Source organism: Orcinus orca, chromosome 6 (assembly GCF_937001465.1).
Source record: "Orcinus orca chromosome 6, mOrcOrc1.1, whole genome shotgun sequence".
NCBI classification, from domain to species: domain Eukaryota; kingdom Metazoa; phylum Chordata; class Mammalia; order Artiodactyla; family Delphinidae; genus Orcinus; species Orcinus orca.
The window spans coordinates 20,569,391-20,590,423 of record NC_064564.1 but is presented as its reverse complement, the minus strand read 5'-3'; the positions used below and the strand labels follow the sequence as shown (position 1 = coordinate 20,590,423).

The following is a 21,033-nucleotide window of genomic DNA, read 5'->3' as shown; positions in this document are numbered from 1 at the left end:
TTTCTGTTCCACAACAAAGCGCATCAGCCATATGCATACACCTGTCCCCACATCCCCTCCCTCTTGAGCCTCCCTCCCATCCTCCCTATCCCACCCCTCTAGGTCATCGCAAAGCACCAAGCGGATCTCCCTGTGCTATGCTGCTGCTTCCCACCAGCCAAGTGTTACATTCGGTGGTGTATGTATGTTGAATGCTACCCTCACTTCTGCTCCCACCCCATGTCCTCAAGTCCATTTTCTGTGTCTACCTCTTTATTCCTGCCCTGCAACTAGGTTCATTAGTACCATTTTTGTTTTTAGATTCCATATATATGCGTTAGCATACGGTATTTGTTTTCTCTTTCTGACTGACTTCACTCTGTATGACAGACTCTGGGTCCATCCACCTCACTACAAATAACTCAATTCAATTCCTTTCTATGGCTGAGTAATATTCCATTGTATGTATGTGCCACATCTTCTTTATCCATTCATCTGTCAATGGACACTTAGGTTGGTTCCATGTCCTGGCTATTGTAAATAGAGCTGCAATGAACATTGTGGTACATGACTCTTTTTGAATTATGGTTTTCTCAGGGTATATGCCCAGTAGTGGGATTGCTGGGTCATATGGTAGTTCTATTTTTAGTTTTTTAAGGAACCTCCATACTGTTTTCCATAGTGGTTGCATCAATCTACATTCTCACCAACAGTGTAGGAGGGTTCCCTTTTCACCACACCTTTTCCAGCATTTATTGCTTCTAGCTTTTTGGATAATGGCCATTCTGACCGGCGTGAGGTGATACTTCATTGTAATTTTGATTTTGTATTTCTCTAATAATTAGTGATGTTGAGCATCTTTTCATGTGCCCCTTGGCCATCTGTATGTCTTCCTTGGTGAAATGTCTAATTAGGTCTTCGGCCCATTTTTTAACTGGATTGTTTGGGTTTTTTTGATATTGAGCTCCCTGAGTTGTTTGTATATTTTGGAGATTAATCCTTTGTTGTTTCACCAAATACTAACATTTATTGAGCAATTACTGTGTATCAGGCACTGTATTTATACTCAGTATCTCATTTAATTTTCTCAGTTGCTCTGAGGGAGAGACCGTTAGTAGCTTTGTTTTCTTGTAGGAGGAAAAATAAGTCTTGAAGTAGCGACTTGACTCAAAGCCTAGTAAATACAGATTCAGGATCCGCACTGAGGTCTGTCGCATTCAGACCCTAAGCTCTTAATCTCTGACTTGAACTTCATATATTTTATTGTATGGATTACCTTACTTTAGCAATCCCCTTCTATTGTATGTTTAGATTGCTTGCAGTTTTTCACTATTATGAGCCCTGAAGGAATGCAAGCTCCAGGAGGGTAGGGATTTTTGTCTTTTTGGTCATTGTTCTATTCCCTGTGCCCACAAAAGTTTGTACTTGATAGATATTTGTTGTTGAACATGCACTTCTATCAAATTCCTTAAAGCTGAATACCCCCATTCAGGATAATTTCCATGGGATGAATTTCCACAGTATTGGGACTTTATAAGATGACTTTATTTATTTATTTTTTTAACATCTTTATTGGAGTATAATTGCTTTACAGTGGTGTGTTAGTTTCTGCTGTATAACAAAGTGAGTCAGCTATGCATATACATACATCCCCATGTCTCCTCCCTCTTGCATCTCCCTCCCACCCTCCCTATCCCACCCCTCTAGGTGGGCACAAAGCACCGAGCTGATCTCCCTGTGCTATGCGGCTGCTTCCCACTAGGTATCTGTTTTACATTTAGTAGTGTATATATGTCCATGCCACTCTCTCAATTCGTCCCAGCTTACCCTTCCCCCTCCCCATGTCCTCAAGTCCATTCTCTATGTCTGTATCTTTATTCCTGTCCTGCCCCTAGGTTCTTCAGAACCTTTTTTTTTTTAGATTCCATATATATGTGTTAGCATATGGTATTTGTTTTTCTCTTTCTGACTGACTTCATTCTGTATGACAGTCTCTAGGTCCATCCACCTCGCTACAAATAACTCAATTTCGTTTCTTTTTATGGCTGAGTAATATTCCATTGTATATATGTGCCACGTCTTCTTTATCCGTTCATCTGTCGATGGACACTTAGGTTGCTTCCATGTCCTGCTTCAGTGAACAGTGTGGTACATGACTCTTTGAATTATGGTTCCTTAGGGTATATGCCCAGTAGTGGGATTGCTGGGTCATATGGTAGTTCTATTTTTAGTTTTTTGAGGAACCTCCATACTGTTCTCCATAGTGGCTGTATCAATTTACATTCCCACCAACAGTGCAAGAGGGCTTCCTTTTCTCCACACCCTCTCCAGCATTTATTGTTTGTAGATTTTTTGATGTCGGCCATTCTGACTGGTGTGAGGTGATACTTCATTGTAGTTTTTTTTGCTTGTTTGTTTGTTTGTTTTGCGATACACGGGCCTCTCACTGTTGTGGCCTCTCCGGTTGCGGAGCACAGGCTCCGGACGCACAGGCTCAGCGGCCATGGCTTGCAGGCCCAGCCGTTCTGCGGCATGTGGGATCTTCCTGGACCGGACCACGAACCCGTGTCCCCTGCATCGGCAGGCGGACTCTCAACCACTGCGCCACCAGGGAAGCCCATTCATTGTAGTTTTGATTTGCATTTCTCTAATGATTAGTGATGTTGAGCATCCTTTCATGTGTTTGTTGGCAATCTGTATATCTTCTTTGGAGAAATGTCTATTGAGGTCTTCTGCCCATTTTTGGATTGGGTTGTTTGTTTTTTTGATATTGAGCTGCATGAGCTGCTTGTATATTTTGGAGATTAATCCTTTGTCAGTTGCTTCGTTTGCAAATATTTTCTCCCATTCTCAGGGTTGTCTTTTCATATAAGATGACTTTTAAAAGTTTTTTCTGAAAGAATGAATGTGTAAGAATAGCCAAGAACAATTTTTAAAAGAAAATAGTGAAGTTGAACTTGCTTTACCAGAAAAAATAAAAAATTAAATGTGACATTGACACAGGATAGATAAATAGAACAGACCAGAAACGTCCAAAAACAGACCTCAGTACATGTAGGAATTTAGCAAACAACAGTGGTATTATTTATTACTAGTTGTGGTATGATTTTGAGCAAGTCTTCTTAGCCTCAGTATCCACATCTGTAAAATGGGATTGATACCATATTTCCTCAATTTTAACATGCTTTTTTGTTTTATTTTCATGTTTCTGAAATAGGGAGGTGTCTCAGTGATGTGTACATTTAATGCAGTATCTTCTTCTGCTCTGAAAAGCTGTCATTGATACTTATAATTAGGGAAGTACTGTGGAATCTAAAATAAGGTTGTTGAGAAGAGTAAATGAGATAATGAAAACAAATTGCTTAGCACAGTACCTGGCAGACACCAATAAATCCTAGCAATTCTTATTATTATAAAATTAGGGAAGAAAGGATTGTGGGTGAGTTACAGGAGTGTTCAGATGCAAATACCAGAGTCCAGTCAAGGCTGCTTTGGGCAAATAGCATGTAAAGCATCTGGCGATTAACCGTGGGAGGCTGGGTTCCTGCTCAGTGGTGCCTGCAGGAACCCAGGCTGTCTTCAATGGATCTTTCTGCTCTACCATCCTAAGCACATAGGACTTCCTTCTCGTGGTAGTCGAGCCTGTACCTCTGAGCAGGAGGGAGGAAGAGAAAGAGATGGCACCACAGCCCTGCACTTAGATTTCACCAACAGAACAGCCACCTGTGGCCTTTCTTAGCGCAAAGGATGTAGTTGACTTCACCTCTGGTTCTTATCTTTTATAGACTCCACAGTTGAAGTTTACAAGGACAATAGACTGTTGATTTAAAAACATTGGGATAATTGGCTTTTTTTTTTAAGTTAGATTCTCTGTGTCATGCTATGTCAAATTAAATTGTAGATGACTTAGAGATTTAAATTTTTTTAATGCAAGAAAAAATAGGTATATATTTCTGTAATTTCAGGGTGAGAAAGGGTTTTCCAGGCATGATATTAAAAGCAGAAACCTTGTAGGAAAAGTGGGATATATTTGACTTTGCTTAAAAATTTTGTAAGACCAGTTAATAAAATTAAAGGGCAGATGACTAATTAGGAAGAGTATTTGTAACATGTGACAAAAGGTTAATATTTTTACCATATGATGAACTCTTAAGTACACCAATTAAAAAAAAAAAGGTAAATGGGGGTCAGCAAAAATGGGCAAAGGAGAGTGACAGGCAATTAGCCACACTGGTAGTCAAAGGAATGCAAATTAAAAGAATGATGAAAATGGTTTTTAACCTGTTTGGCAAAGAGGGAATCCTATTTCATGTGGGATCTTCCCAGACCGGGGCACGAACCCGTGTCCCCTGCATCGGCAGGCGGACTCTCAACCACTGTGCCACCAGGGAAGCCCTGGAATCCAATTTTAATACTCAGCGTTGGTGAGAATCTTACGAAGCTGGCATCCTTATCCACAGACAGTAGGAGTAGTAAATTTCTCAGAAGCGTAGTTTAACAAATTGTGTAGTAAGTTCTTTTTTTTAAAATTTTTATTATTTATTTTTATTTAAAAATTTTTTTGAATTTTATTTTATTTATTTTTTTATACAGCAGGTTCTTATTAGTTATCCATTTTATACATATTGGTGTATATATGTCAATCCCAATGTAGTAAGTTCTTAATAAATATTTGTTGACTGCAGCCCTGGGGGCAGGGACTGGCCCTGGGCCAACTTGCTCCTGGATCTCACTGATTCCTTTCCTTCTAGGCAGGTCCCCTTCTCCCCTTGCCGTCTTTCCCTATGCCCTGCTGTCAGGTTGGGCTGGATGGGTGCTGGGAGGCAGCCAGCTCACCTGAAGGCCTTGCATTCTACCCCCTGGCTCCCAGGATTTCTGGGTTGTTCTCCCAAAGGCGGGGGAGGGCAGACCCGAACCCAGACCCAAACCCAAACCCACTGTTTGTCTCACTTTTACTGGAAGCCTGAAAGTTTGGTTTGTATGGGAGAAAGTGAGGTGGGGCACGCGTGTCCTGCTAATCAGGAGAGCCCTGCAAATCCCAGGGAGCAGGCTGTACTGCAGGCTACCCTCCTCCTTTCCTGGAAGCGAGAGGGCTCCCGGCCAGCCCCCGGGACTCGCTTTTCTCAGAGCACAGAGTACGTGAGGCATGGGGCGAGGTGGAGCCGTGCTGGCCTGCAGGGAAGCTGGCCTGGCTTTCTCTACCAGGGACGAGCCAGCGGCAGAAGGCCCTGGACTCCCTTCCTGCCTCTCCTCCTCTCCCCCTGCTTCCTGAAGGCCGGCCAGTGACATTGATTGGCATATGCATATTTCAGTGCTGACCATTTCCCCTCTGAGAGGCTGGGCAAGTTCTCCGGATACCAGGTGTCTGGGGAGTTAACCGGGATAGCAAGCCACAACTGTTCTCATCACCTTTCCCAGAAAAGCGCAAAAAGTACAAAGTCGCCTGCACCCCCAGACTCGGGCCACCAGCCTGACCAGCCCTAGGAACAGATTCTGTCCCCGTTCCTGTTCCTCCCGCCTCGGCCGCCCCCTGCCATCCACCAGATGCCGTGGAGGTGCTTCCCACGGCAGAGGCCTTGACCATGGGTAAACCGTGGCGTGCACCGCTCTGCTGGCCAGATTCTGCCTGTGACCTTGGCTACTCACACCAGTCCCTCCTTTTGGCAGCGGCCACGAGCCCCTCCCCCACCCCCACCCCCGCACTTCAGGATATGTGCAAGAGAGATTGTGAGCAACGGGACCGGGACTCAGAGTTTCCATGACCAGCTGAGAAATTCTAGAAACAGCCTGTACTTGCGGGCTTTCCTTTCCTTTTCTCTCCCTGCCACAGGGAAAAGTTAACGTGGAATTTTCGGCAGGGCGATCAGATGGTTGCCTGTCCTCGGCACATTTGCTTCCAGGATGGGGAAGGAAGGCTGCCTGTCTGTGCCTCTCCCACCACCTTACTTTTGGGTCTCCCACCCCACCTTATGTTCTACTTTATTTTATTTTATTTTTTACCTTATGTTTTATATTCCAACTCCAGACAGAATTCTCTGGCTCTCTGGGGGTCTTCAGCTCTCTTGAAGCTGCAGGAGAGGGTGTCCCTCCCCCTATAACTGCTAATAGTTCGACTGGGGGTTGAGATCAAAGAACAGTAAGGTTCTAAACTTGGGGGGCCCTGGACAAGGGGGTCGTGGGAAATTAATACATCATTCAGCAGATATCCTTCGGGGGCTCTCCTGGTGCCAGGCACTCACTCCTCCAGGCTTAGGGAAGAAGATAGGCGTGAGTCTCCACCATTGTGGAGTTTACAGTCAGTAGGAGGAGATAGATAATAAATATGTAAAAAAAAAACAAAACAAAAGAAAGAAGACTCTGTAAAATAGTGATATATGGTAAGAAGAAAATAAAACAGGGTGTTGGGATTCTGAATGACTTGTGAGTAGGTTTTTTTTTTTGGAAACCAGGCGGCCCTCCGCTTTGAGAAGGTGACCTGTGAGCTGAGACTTGATATGAAGATCTAGGGGGAAGGGCATTCTCAGCAGAGGGAACAGCAAGTGCAAAGGCCCTGAGGTCAGAATGCGCTTGGTGTGCTAAAGGAACAGAAAGAAGGCCAGGGTGGCTGGATCCTGGTGAGGTCAGTGGGGTTAGCAAGGGCCAGACCTCACGGTGACATATAGGCCAGGAAAAGTGGTTTAGATTTGATTCATTTGTTGTTTTGCTTGTTTGGCTGCGGCACACAAGATCTTAGTTCCCCAACCAGGGATCGAACCGGTGCCCCCTGTAGTGGAAGCTCAGAGTCTTAACCATGGACTGCCAGGGAAGTCCCAGATTTGATTCCACGTGTACTGAGAAGCCATCGTGGGTTCAAAGCAAAGGAAGTGCTGTGATCAGATTTGTACTTTAAAAGGATGATGCTCTCATTGAGCTGTACACTTAAGACTTGGACACTTCACGTGTATATATGTTACACTTAAAAAGAGAGAGAAGGGACTCAGACAGTTTGGGGGTGAGTGCTCAGTGGAAGCTGGAAGCCTGGTTAAGAGATTTTATTTTATTTTAGGATTTTTATTTCAACCAGCATTTCAACATTTCCTTCACTCAGATTTCCTGTCTTCAGATTCAGACAATCCTTCCAGTCTTTTGGAGGAGAGGTCTTGAGGCATGAATTGGTCTTGTGAGTAGCACCCCCGAAAGGCAGTTATTGGAAACTTGTAATATACACGCAGTGCTAATGTTGCTGTAGTTCATTCACTTTGTTTTATACTATTCCGGTGTGAAAGTGGTTAGTTTGTTTATCCACTCTCCTGCTGACGGGCTTTTGGGTTGCTTCCAAAGTTTTTGTTATTGTGAATAGTGCTGCGCAAGAATTCTTGTATCTGTCTTTTTTTTTTTTTTTTTCCTCCGTTTGGGGCTGAAAGTCACCCCAACTAGAGAATGTCTGAGTTGCAAGCTAAAATCAAATACCCTTTCCAGGTGGCATTCTGATTGCCCCTTGGGGTTGCTGTTGGCAGGAGAGGGTAAGCCTTTAAGTCTGGTTAGAATGTTGATCCCTTTTTAATAGGCAAGCAGTTTTTTGGGGAGGGAGGGGGAGGGCAAGTGGAAATACATCGTGTTGTTAAGGGAAGTCACCTATGGCACCATGTTGTCTAGAGGCTGCTGCCTTGAGGGGTATTTTAACCTGAGAAAGGGGAGCTTGTCCATGTGGGTCTTTTGCTGTCCCTGATCTGTATCTGAGGATGATAGCCAGAAACGTGGTTGCCTTTGCTCTGGAATCCATCTGAGTGTGCTCTTGACAGCCCCTCTCTAGAGCTCTGGCCGGGCAGAGACGGAGAAGCAGAAGGGCAGAGTATCGGGGTCCTTATGCCGTCCTTAGCACCTTTGGCAAGAGGGAGCTTTGAGAAGACACTGTGCATTCCTGCCCTTGAGCCCTTGGCCCTAAATACTGCATCTCCAGTGCAGTGTCTCCCAGCCATTCTGCACTCTCTGGAGAAGTGAAGGTATGTCTGTTTACATATGCATTTGTATTTACATATTCGAGCCGCAAGTATTTATTTAGATCCTGCCAACTTCCTAGGATTGTTATGAAACAACCAAGAAAGTTAACTGCAAGTGTTAGGAGTCTCACTGTGAGACAGTACACCATTGAGACAGAGTGGTAGGATTGAGAGGAGGGTGGGGTAGGACTTGTGCTGGGGAGGATTTGGGGTGGACCAGAGATGGTGCTTTTTCCTGCAGTTCATCCTTTTTTTTAAAAAAACCCCAGCACATCCAGGCCCTTCACACTTGTGGAGAGAGTGCTTGGAACACATTCAGACTACATTCAGCTTTCTGACTGATGTCTCTACCATATGTTAATCAGCCTTTCCAGTCCTGGTCCTGTGGGCCATGTGGAGACAGGAGGGTGCAGGGGTGAAAGGGAGGAGGGTCAGGCCTCTCAGGTGGAGCCCAGGGTCCCGGCAAGAGAGTAGTGGCAGCTGAGGGTGAAAGATGATGGGAGCCTAGTTGGAGGGACCCTTGCCTGCCAGGCAGAGGGACTAAACTTTTCTGTTGGGTAGGGGAAGTGATGGAAGGTAGGTATTTTAGCATGATCCTCGGAGGGGACAGGGTGGAATGGAGCTGGCGTGAGTGACTAGTGCGGGTGGTGTGCTGCAGTACTTTCTCCTCCTGAATCCCAAGAAGAGGGGCGCTCCTGTCACTTGGTGAGGCCCATGCTGAGGAAGCAGAGGTTGAGGGAAGGCCTTTCACCTCAGTAATCCCATGATGACTGCCAGTGACCTTGGGCCAGGGAATGAACCATGTGGGAGGTTTGGGAAATGGGAGGGAAAATGGAGGAATTATGATTCAGGCATGTAATTACTCAATCTCCCTCTGTTTCTTGCCACCTTCCTGTCTCTGGTTTGGAAATATGGGCCTTTTTCCTCTTTTTCCCAATAACCCTCTTTCTCCTGAGAGTAGGGCTCGTTTATGACTCATGCTGGTAAATATAAGGCCCAAGTCGCAGCCTGTGCCCTCCTACCCGGGCCCTGGCCACGTGCTCATGAGCGGTAACTCGGGGAAGGGGCCGCCACTGCATAGCAGTGCTCCTTGCCCTCTCTGGTGAAGAAATCTGGTAATCTAACCACCTTCCTCTGAGAATAGCGGTCCTCAGACCTCCGTGTGCATCGTGATCACCTGGAGAGCTTCCTGAAACACAGATTGCTGGACCCCATCTGGAGTCTCTGAGTCAGCAGATTCGGGTGGGGCTGAGAATTTGTGTTTCCAAGGGGTTCCCAGGTGATGGTGATGCTGCTTGTGGGGACCACACTCTGAGAACTACTTTCCTGGAGAAATTATCACTCCCAATTCAGCATCTCAGCTGAAGAGATGGCACAGTCAGAATCTTTGAGGAGGAGTGGGGAGGGGGGCGCTTGCGCTGGCTTAAGGATGGGAGGGTTAAAAGGGGGAGATAGTGGTGCAGCAGGACATGGAGGGAGGGGGATGGGTGGGCTGGCGTCAGGGCAGGGAGAGTCTTTGCTGCAGGCAGAGCAGTGGTGCTGTCCTCCGGCCTGGCTTCTAGTAGAGAGAGGTTCCCTGCACCAGGAAAACCCAGTGTGCCTCTGCCTGCTGTAGCCTAGGGTCTTGTAAGGGGTCACTGTCTGGAAAGAGCCCACCTCCCTTTTCAGAGGACTCTTCTTAGCCATTTGGGGACTTCTTGCGAGAGGCCCTCGGTGGCACAGTCTGCCCACACAGTGTTGCTGCCGGGAGTTGGAGTTGGCATTTATGAGTGACCCTCCTGCTACAGCAAGAGAGTTGAGGTCTCAGCCTGATTGAGGAAATGATGATGGGGTGGAGGGTGGTCTTTTCCAACTCACTCTGATACTTGTGGTTAGCAGGACAGTGATGTGGCTTGTTTCTCTCCTGGTAACCGCTAAAGAAGAGCCTCTGCAGGTCTTTAATGGAAAACTGTGGGGCCAGCAGCCCCAAGGGGCAGGGAAGCACCCCAGGCTGGATCGAACCTGGGAAAAAGAAGCCTTGCTCTTTAGACCAGACTGGGTGCTGTGTTCTTCCACCTGGAACCCAGGGAACCTCCTACCTGGCCTCCTGGCTTCTGTTCTTGCCCACCTCCAGTCTGTTCTCCACACTGCAGCCAGACCAGTATACTAAAAACACAGATCTGGTGGTACCTCTGCTGAAAATGATCCCCACTGCCCTCCAGATGGGGTCTAGCCACCTTCGCGTGGCCTGTAGGCCTGTGCCTGCCCTGGCCCCTGCCACATCCTCCTGTGTACACCTGGGCTCTTAAGTTCTTAGATGCGGCATCTTGGCCGAGGCATTCCAAACGAAGCTGCATCTTTCTGGAACATTCTGCCCCATCCGCACCCTGTCACCTTCACCTGGCCCACTTTTACACGCCCTGGAGGTCTCAGCTAAAATAACGTCTCTTTCTGGAGGCCTCGCCTGACCCCTGACGCTAGACTTGACCGCCCTGCTGTGTTCTCTAAGCTTCCTGTGCTCCTCGTTGTGACCTATGGCGGACGGTTTGTTTGGCTTATTCCCCAGGCATCCACGCTGAGGCAACCCTGTGGTTTACTCTTGTTGTCCTGGTGTGTTTAGTAATAGCGCCTCCTTTCACTGGCAAGTGCGTTACTTTGGATAATAAATTATGGTCCAAGCTACTAAAAGTAGAGAATCAAAGAATGACACTTTCCAGACGTCCTTTCACTGGAATTCCCAATGTGACATGCATTCTGCCAATTAGCTACACTCCATCTAGTCTTAAATATGTAGATATCCTCTTCCTTAGGATGGACCCTGGGACGTCCATTTGCTGGTGTGGATCATGGCAGTTGTGGCATAATCCTGGAGCAGGCAGCTTCCTTGTGCTATAGCTTCCTGATGGTGGCGGCAGGCAGCAGCTCCGTGGCTGACTGGCTCTGCACTGTGATTTTGGGAGTAGCTCCTGGACACTCAGACTAGAGTCTGTTTTTTCAGCTCTTCCCATGATTCTCTGGGCCATTTAATATGTTACACAAAATCTCTGCTTAAATTGCCTAACTGAACCCGGATCAATACACAACCCTTGTCATCATTGTTCTTGTAAGTTGCTTGTTGAATTGTTTGTTTTCCCTGCTCTGTGAGGGCAGGTCCTAGGCATTCCCTAGCATTATTCCCGGTATGAAACCAGTAGGCAATGAATATGTGTTGAATGAATGACCTCTTGGACTGAGTTTTTTAAAGTCCGGCAGGTGTAGCTAGCCTTTTGTTCAATGAATATAAACAAAATTGAAGGAATGGGGATTGTTTAGTCTAGGGTAATAAGTGGTCTGGATATCTGACTTTGGGGAATGTCTGAAGGCCCCGGGGGCGGGGTGGGGAGCTGTGGTAGTGGGTGGGTTAGAATGTCTGTGGAAGGAGGCACTGAGCTACCTGTTCCTCATCAAGCTGTAGGGGCGATGCCAGCAGACATCAGTTAGATGGGAGGTTGGATTTGGCATCTTCCAGCAGAAATTCTCTGCTTCTCCCCACTCGTGTGCCCAGCACTGGTCCAGACACTATGCTATGGGGAAGCATAAGGGGAGGACCCCCTTGCCTTCAAGGAACAAAAATCTGTCTGGAAGGCTCCCTGGGAGACCAGGTCATTAGGAGTCCAAAGTAGCTGGAGATGAGTGCTCAAAGGGTGGTCCCAGAAGGCTTCCTGGAAGAGGAGGTAATCCAAGAATAGGCAGGTTCAGGTCTAGGTGAGGGGATTGGCCTGAGAGCTTGGAGAACAAGGAACAGAAGGAACAGACCTAAGTACCCGCTGTGCTATGACCTTTAAGCTCTCTCTCTCGTTTATCAGAATGCCCCTGAGAGCCTGGACATTTCATAGCCTAATTGTGCTGGGGGCACATGGTAGGTTAGTGGCAGGCCCCAAGTTTGAACCCAAGCCTGCCCAACTCATCATGCTGTCTGATTTAGCCACTAGATCATACATTTTACTTATTTATTTGACCCTGAATAACAAGTTGGGAAGTTTTGCTTCAAATGGGTGACGTAAGTGGTGGATGTGAGTACCTTGTTTCCTAAGCCACATGCCAGGCCCCGTGGTCTGACAAACAGGAGTGGACTTAGAGGGACAATAGGTCAGAATTTTGCAATGGAGTGTCTGGGAAATGTTGATGGATGAATGAGAATAGAGGTGACTCTTGCCCTGGCCTCTGGTAGGGGGAGTCCTGCAGGCTCCTGCTTACCGAGCTTCCTGACTCAGTTAGTTGGTTTTGGAAGGTTTCCTTGCTCTGGCAAGCCCAGGCTCCGCTGGGACGGTAGAGCCTGGCAGATGCACAACTCTCCCCTGCTGGTCCAGCCCTCAGGGCTCAGCATGTGGCTAAATCAGCCGTCCCAGCCGCCTGTGCTGGCTGCCCAGGGCCCTGACGCCGCTGGCCTCTGCCCTTCCCAACCTCCCTCCCACGGGCAGTGACTTGCACAATGGGGGCTCAGTAAATATTGGTCCATGAACGGCAGGCTAGTGGTTCTAATTTTGTTCTCTGCTTCTGGGTCACCACTCTTTTTTTTTTTTTTTTTTAAAGTTTTCCCATCCTGCCTCTCCCAGCGATGTGAGGTTCCATGGGGACAGTATAGTAAGTGGGTCACCAGTTCCAGGTACCCCCACTGCCCTCCTCCCTGCCAGCTCCCCTACGCTGTCAGTGGAAATCTCCCACCCTGGGTGGCCTTTGGCAGAGCCAAAGCCTGAGGCTAAGGTTCTGGGAGTGCGAGCTGGAAGAGGAGAGAGCACATCCTTGTAGGGTATGTGGGAGAGCAGTTAGGAGGGAGGGCCTAGCGAAGCAGGAGAAGAAATGGCCTGTTGAGCCCTGGGCCTGTTGGGCAAGGCCGAGGACTTGCTTTCAGGCCGTGATATTTGCACTGTACTTGGGAGGGAGTTTCATCTTGTCCGAGAGGAGAATGGCCTCTTGGACAATGTTCATTTGGTGGGCAGGGAGGACCACAGGCTCGGTATTTTTTCTCAAAGCTTTTTGAACTCCAGAGAGCTTGTAGGGAGGGTATGTACTTGAGTACATGCTGCGAGACTATTGGTTTTCTCACGGTGTCTATGGGGACTTACACAGAGAACTGTACCTTTGTTAGTTTGACCATGCGTGCTGGGAGCACACTAATTATTTATAGAACACTTGGCAGTCTGTGTAGTCACATTATTAATTTTACAGCTTCTAGGTTTTGTCCCATACTTAGAAAGTTCTCCCTAACTCCCTGATTATAAAAAAAATCACCCATGTTTTCTTATATTGTTGTACCTACACAACCCACTGGGACACATCAATGATGCATTTAAAAAGGTTAAAAACAAAACAAAACACTCCAAATCCCACCACTCAGAAATAGTCATCACTAATACTAGGTGAACATTATTCCAGACAACCTTCCAGACATGCTCACAGATAAAATGCATATAGAGAAATAGATATAAATACTCCAAAACGTGGGAGCACGTGACAAATTAGGAGATTGGGATAAACATATACATACTACTATATATAAAATAGATAACTAATAAAGACCTACTGTATAGCACAGGGAACTCTACTCAATATTCTGTAATAACGTATATGGGAAAAGAATCTGAAAAAGAATATATATACACATATATATACATATATATATATATATATATATAACTGATTCACTTTGCTGTACACCTGAAACTAATACAACATTGTAAATCAACTATACTTCAATAAAAATTAAAGAAAATACTCCTATAAAAAAGTATGAAAACTTCCCTGAATGTAACCAAAGAAAAACTATAGTAAAGTTAAAGGAATTATTAAACTATGAAGAAATGTGTCTTTCACAAGAGAGATGATTTCCTAAAAGACCCCAAAAAGGCTTAAAAAAAAAGCTTGTGAGTCATATCTATAATTACTTGTTTCCATTTTAGATGGTATTTATTGACTCTGCTATGAAAAATGAGGACATTAGCTTTTTTTTCTTTATTTGGGTGCGTTGGGTCTTCGTTGTGGTGTGCGGGCTTCTCATTGCGGTGGCTTCTCTTGCTGCGGAGCATGGGTTCTAGGTGCGCAGGCTTCAGTAGTTGCAGCACGCGGGCTCAATAGTTGTGGCACGCGGGCTTAGTTGCTCTGCGGCATGTGGGATCTTCCCGGACCAGGGCTCGAACCTGTGTCTCCTGCATTAGCAGGCGGATTCTTAACCACTGCACCACAGGGAAGTCCCAGGACATTAGCATTTTCACATTTTTTTCTCATCTCCTTTCTTTCCATCTCTTGATTGTATTAATTATATTATTAAATTGTCCATGATTATAACGTTTAGATTCTGTCCTATAACCGTAATCCCCATAGTTTTTAATTATTTCTTATTTGAAGGGTTTTAATGCTTACCCATGGTTTTTGCATTCCTGAGCCTTCATTTTATTTTTCTACTAATTAGCTGCATTTCATTATCATGTCATTTTCTTCCCCCCCTAAAGAGGGGACTGAAGTCTCTGACTTATTTCATGCTTGAGAATTTCTGCCTGTTGTCTTTACCGATTTGTACGACATCACAGCTGGGAATAATATTCATTGGTTCATATTTTCTTTCTCTCAGAATTATGTAAACACTGTTGCATTTCTTCTGATGCTAAATGTTGCTATGGAGAAGATGACGGCAGTCTGAATTTTCTGCCACTTAAAAGAAGTTTTAGTACATTTCACAGTTTTTGGAAGAAAATATTATGGGACGGGGGAGTTACTTCTGGATTCCTGGAAAAGCCTTCTTTTTAAGTTCGGTAACTGCACTAGGCAGCATCCCAGTGTTGAGCCTTCTGCGTGAAATTTTTGTGGAGTATGGTGTATTATTGCCATCATCAGATTCTGTTTTTCCTTTCATTTCAGGGAAATCATGTGTTTTTTTATCTTTGAACATATTTTTTATTCCGGTCTCAGGTTCTCTACTTCAGGAACACCAGTTATCCTGGCGTTGGTGTCATGTCGTCACTATGTGCTTTAGTTTGTCTTTTCCGTCCGCATTCACTGTGCTTATCTCAAACCTTCTTTTGTCAGCATCTCTATTTGAAATTTCTGGCAGAATTCTGTTCTCCGTTCATTAGAATCTGTATATTAGTTCTTCAGTGATGTTTTGTTGGTCTTTTTTTGGTAAGCCTGCATCTCCTTTTGTCTTACAGCCCCACCTCTGAGCCCTGGTTTTATTGTGTGCATGTTCTAATTGAGTTATTCCACAGAGTGGGCAGTTTTGAGGGATTGCTGTCTCTGGAGTGATGTTTTCCTTTCCATCGACATCTTTGTCTCTGCGTGGTTGGCCTGCTGCTTCTCCTCGTCATATTCATGCTAGTGCTTTTTGGCTCTTTTGGCTCTAAAATAAGGCAGTGACTTTCTTCCCACCACCTTGAGGCTGGTTTGTCCCCAACCCCAGTGACAGCAGTGCCGAGTGCTGGGTATTTATGGCGTGTTCTCTGTAGCCTGAGTTGGGGGTGGAGGGCATGGATTGGGCCTGTGTTCTGGACTTTGGTGGTGGCCCCGGTGGCGGCCCTGGACTGGGGAGGTGCTGTTGGAGGGGGAGGAGGACCCACTGGAATTGGACAGCTTCCCCTGTTCATTCAGCCTGCAGCCTTGCAGCCCTTATTTCCCTCAGAGGGAGTCAGCCCATTGTTCTTGTTCCCCTGCCACCTGTTTCTTTGTTTCCCAGCACCTTTTTCCACTACTCCCCAGTGGAAGGGGAGGAAGACTTGGCGGCAGTCTGCCTCTCTTCAGATCTGGGGCGGTTTAGTGAGAATCCTCCTGGGGCCGGGCCAGGGCTAGGAGACCAGCCACGTGTGGTACCTCCTGCATTCCTTTCCTTGCCTCTGGTTTGGAAGTTATTATATCAGATTATGTCTCTTTCCTTGTTTGCTTGCTGTGGGTGACTTTTTTTTTTTGGCTTGCTTTTTACTATTTTTGTTTTTAACTCAAAAGTTAGTTATCCGTTGAAGGAAAAATGCTGCCATTTCAGTTCTCCATCTTAATTCAGAAATCTTTATTTTTATATAGTGTTTCAACATACCTTATCTTTCTTAGTACTCAAAGAAAGCTCTGTGGATTTGTTTTCCTCTTTCCAATATAAGGAAGGCGACCTAGTGAGATCAGTGAGGTACAGATTGGACTTCTCCCACCAAACCCAGTGGTCCTTCTGTTGCCAGAGCTGCACTTTTCCTAGTTACCAGCACCCACAGCAGGGAAGACAAAGGCCAGAGTTTTTGAGTCCTCGGGGCCTCCACCTCCACCCTGAGGCCTGGCTTTGTCTTTGGTCTGCAAGTTTCGGGGATTTTTATACACGTCTCCTGAGGTGGGCTCTGGAAGGTGCCCCCTTGGCTCACCCAGACCATGTGTGTCTGTTGTACCCCTCACTGGTTAACCTTTCGTGGGGAGTGTCCACTGGGGAGACATTCCTATTAGGCTGACGGGTCACAGCCTTAGAATGGGGAGGGGATGGGGACTGGAGGAAGACCAGTCTATTTGACAGTCTTCTGCAGCAATGAGCTGTGGGGAGAGAGCCCCCAGGGAGATGGCAGCCGCCTTGTGGTTGTTAGTTGGGTATGAGAGCACAGGCACCTCAGAGACCCCCTGCTGTCTGTCCCCAAGAGGAATATAAGAGAACTTGATGCCTCTTTTTACATCCTTTGGATTTCAAGTGGGGAGGAGACAGTTGAGGAGAAGGCTTAAGATGATTCACTAAGGCCAGTCAGTGGTGCAGCCAAGGACCTCGGGAGCCATCACTCATGTCACTGTAGCCTCTCCTTTTCCCCTGCCCCCTCACCTGCACCTCCTTATCCACCCATCTGACCCCCTGGTCATTCTTTAGTGTGGACCATCAGTCTTGTTTTTTGGTTTTTGGTTTTTTTTGGCTGCGTTGGGTCTTTGTTGCTGCACGCAGGCTTTCTGTAGTTGCAGCAAGCAGGGGCTACTCTTCCTTGCGGTGCGCAGGCTTTTCATTGCAGTGGCTTCTCTTGTTGTGGAGCACAGGCTCTAGGCACGCGGGCTTAAGTAGGTGTGGCATGTGGGCTCAGTAGTTGTGGCTCGCAGGCTCTAGAGCACAGGCTCAGTAGTTGTGGCGCACGGGCTTAGTTGCTCCGTGGCATGTGGGATCTTCCCGGACCAGGGCTCGAACCCATGTCCCCTGCATTGGCAGGCGGATTCTTAACCACTGTGCCACCAGGGAAGTCCTGGACCATCAGTCTTTTCTCAGTTTTAACTCAAGTGCTTTGCAGAAGCCCAATTCAGACTGCCCTTGCACACACGCCACGCCTTGGCCTGCCGCTGACTAGCATCGCAGCTGAAGAGTTCGAGTCTTCCAATTCACTGTGCTCCCACCTAGCCCGTGCTTTGAGGGGGCGCAGAGTAGGCATAGGGTGCTGCACAGAGAAGATAGGGTCCCAAACACATCCTTTGCCCATTTCCTGTGACTTACCAGTTGGCCTTGGAAACCGCTGTGCCTTAGCCATGTTTGTCTCTGGAGCATTAGATCTTACCTTCCGCGTTTCATTCCTCAGCCCAGAGGAATCTGAGAGGGAGAACGGTGGGCTGTCTGGCCAGCACGTGGTCAGGGAAGGGAGTGGGTGTTGGGAGGCCCAGCAGCTCCCAGGCCCCCCAGGTCTCCGTTGCCTGTTCTGCTCACATCAATGTCCAGTCCCTGGACCAAGCATCACGGAAAGTCACTACTCTGTCCCCACGAAGAGAAGTAAATGTTTGCTCATCTCTGAGACAGTGGGTGGGCATGGAAAAAATGCAGCATGGTAAATATAAGAGTAAAGTTATGTCCACGGGACAGAAGTGCCGCTTCCAGGATGAGATATTTCTGAGCCGGGTGAAGGGACCACAGGCAGGTGGAATCTGATTTGGGAGCCTCCAAGGTAGGAAGGCACTTCTGAAGCTCCACAGAGGGTCCAGAGCCAAAGCATCTCCTGTCGACTCTCACCTCACCCTGCACCCGACCCCGTCCCGGGGAGGTTGGGTCTGGTGCCTTGAAGACAGACCTAAGGCACTAAAATAATTTACTTCTTGGAACCTGAGCCAGGTGAACAAAGGGGTGGAGAAGACTCTAGCTTCTCTTTAGTCGGGGAGCCTGGTCCTCTGAGCCAACAGCATACTCGAGCCTTTGTCTGTCTGCAGCTTGTTTTTTTTTTATTTTTATTATTATTATTTTTTTGCGGTACACGGGCCTCTCACTGCTGTGCCCTCTCCCGTTGCGGAGCACAGGCTCCGGACGCGCAGGCTCAGCGGCCATGGCCCACGGGCCCAGCTTCTCCGCAGCATGTGGGATCTTCCCGGACCGGGGCACGAACCCGTGTCCCCTGCATCGGCAGGCGGACTCTCAACCACTGTGCCACCAGGGAAGCCCTGCAGCTTGTTTTTAATGCCTGGCCCCATGGGCTCTTCTTACTCCTCCTGGAAGGAAGGTGGTCTTGAGGGCGGCTGGCTCAGCTCCCCGACGGGAACAGCCCACCTGGGGCCGCCCATTTCCATGGACTTAATAGAACGGGCTTGGGCTTACTCCTGCAGCTGGAGCTGGAGGCGAGGACCCCTGCCCAGCCTCACCATCCTGCTGCTCCGGAGCTGTATGTATCCTCTTCCTCTCTTCTTTCTTTCCTCCAAAGAATCTCTTATAAACTTCCTTTTTTTTCTAAGAATAACTTACATCTCCTTTGGAGCAGAAAGCTCCCCTTTCGTGTCTGCCAAAAAGCCAGGGTCACTTGGATTTGAAGTGTCTTTAACGAGTCCAGGGTCCCTGGACCAGGACTCCTTACTGCCCTCCAGCTGTTTCTACATTCTTCTCTGACTCTCCGGGGTGGGCATCCTGTCTGGAGTGCAGGCCAGGTGGGAGGGCTCCGCCCTACCCACTCCCAGGGGCCTCTGGGTCACTGAAGAGCAAACGCTGAGTCGATGCTTACCTTGACGTGAACGCCTGTCCGGGTACAGCTACAAGTACCCCAGGTGTCTCGGCCTTGAAGTGTTTTTGCGTGTCTCTTGTTTGTGAGTGTTCTGAAGTTGCTGCAGATGGATTTGATTATTTGTTTTGTTGAAGTGATTCTGCAGAGGGAACCCTGTAACACAGCCTGTCTGTGTCACACATTTGGGGGGTTTCCTTCACAGGTCTTCAGGGCACCTTACGCCTGGATTTGGGGTGCTTGCGGGGACTGGTAGAAACTGGGGTAGATCTGCCCAGAGACACGCGGGCTTTGGTGGCTTCTGCATGGGACCTGGGGCATGTATGTGTGTGTCTCCACACAGAGGGGACAGTGGCTAAGAGTGCCCTGACTTTAGTGTCGTTCAGACCCGGCTTCAGTTCACGGAGAATTCGATTTCTGGTCTACTTGCTGGTTATGGGCCACGTTCCCTGATCCCCAAACCCCAGTTTCCTCATCTGTTTTGTGGGGATAAATGTCCTGCCTTCTCTTAAAGGAATCAGTGAGTGTCAGGTGCTTCAGGTAAGGTCACACTGGGACTGCTAACTGCTGTCCTCATCTCTTTGCCCCCCCTTTCCTAAACCCATGCAGCCCTCCTCCCCTTTGTTTTAACAGTACAGCACACGCCTTAGACAAATCACAGTGTGGTCGGGTGGAGAACAGCTTTCTTTGTACAGTGGGGTTTAGCTGTTTTGGATAAGGTCCACCCTACTAACTATAAGTTAACTTTTGGGTCTTGGTGGAGACTTGAGAGCTTTTAGTTTCAGAGTAGCACTTGTACAGACTATCGTTTTTGCTGATGCCTAATCCATTCATTTGTGTGACTCAAAGTATATTCACTGAAGAGTGATGGTTTATGTCTCCAGATTCTGTGCGTGCCCCGCATGTGGAACCTAAAGCCTGGAATGTCCCGGGTATGCTTGTGGTCGGGGACTTGTGCGATGTAGGCGTGGAGTAAAGTCGGCCACTGTGCTTCCATTGGCAGCTTAATATCTGAGAGGGAGTCAAAGTGGAGGAGCCCTGCCAATTATAAGTCTTACGATAATCATAGCCATGTTTTATCGAGCGCTTTCTTGAGTCTAGTCCCTTGCCAAAGCTCATGTCGTTAAATCTTCACAATAGTCCAATGAGGCGGGTACAGATTTTATAGATGAGAAAACTGAGGTGTGGAGAGAGAGGCTACGTAACTTGGCCAAGGTCACTGCTGGGAAGCAGCAGTGTGGAAATTCAAGCCAGGTCTTCCTGACCCTAAAGGCCATGGTACGCTCTATCACCGCTCTGGGTGATTGTAGAATGTTGACTCTGGTTACATAACTTGCCCAAGATCACAGCTGGTAAACGGCAGAGTCAGGATGCAGATAAGCCTGCTCTTAACCACTTTGCTCTGGTTCCTCTGTCCCAAGCAAGGTCGGGGAGATGGAGTGATCCACGTGAGGCATCATGCCAGAGCCCCGGGTGTCCCCGAGGAAGCATGGGAATAACTACAGTGCCTGGGCTCCTAGGCCTGGATTAAATAGGAGGCTCATTTTCCCCTCCTGGTGTTTGTTTATTTCACAAGTTTAAATTATAACTATACTAAGGGAAATGATTAACAAAAGAAAAATCATCCATCCTGCTACTGGAAGGTTTCATTTTTTCTCTGTTCCTTCTCAGTTCTTAACTCTGATTACATAATTGTTCTGCTTCTTTATTTAACATTAAACTCACGATTCTCCTTTTTATAGCTGCATACTATTGCATGAAATTGATGTAATCCACTTGACCACAACACATCTTTCTGCCAATAGCCTTTTTATTTTTGGATTGCTTCTCTTAGTGTAAATTCTAGAAGTAGAGTTATTAAAGGATTTAAATACATTTATTATCATATAACTTTTCCAGAGTCATATTATGTATACAGCCCCCAGAAGTATGTTATTCTGTTGTTTAACCTCACTAACATTTGGTTTTATATCTTTTTTAAAAAATGTGTTTTGCTATTTTAATAAGTAGCAAAGTAGCACCCTCCATCTTTTAAATTTGTATTCTTAACAAGCCGGGGAGACTGAGTATTTTTCATGTTGGTTCCCTAATTTAGGTAGTATAGAAATAATCCTTTGGCATGTTTGATGGTGTATAATTTTTCCAGTCTGTTTTTT

General features: G+C 47.0%; 1 protein-coding gene across 3 annotated transcripts in view; it reads left to right on the top strand.

The window, feature by feature from the left end:
• Window positions 1–21,033, top strand: part of SLC39A14 (solute carrier family 39 member 14) — a 47,843-nt gene that overhangs the window by 10,007 nt on the left and 16,803 nt on the right. The gene's annotated exons all lie outside the window — the stretch shown is intronic.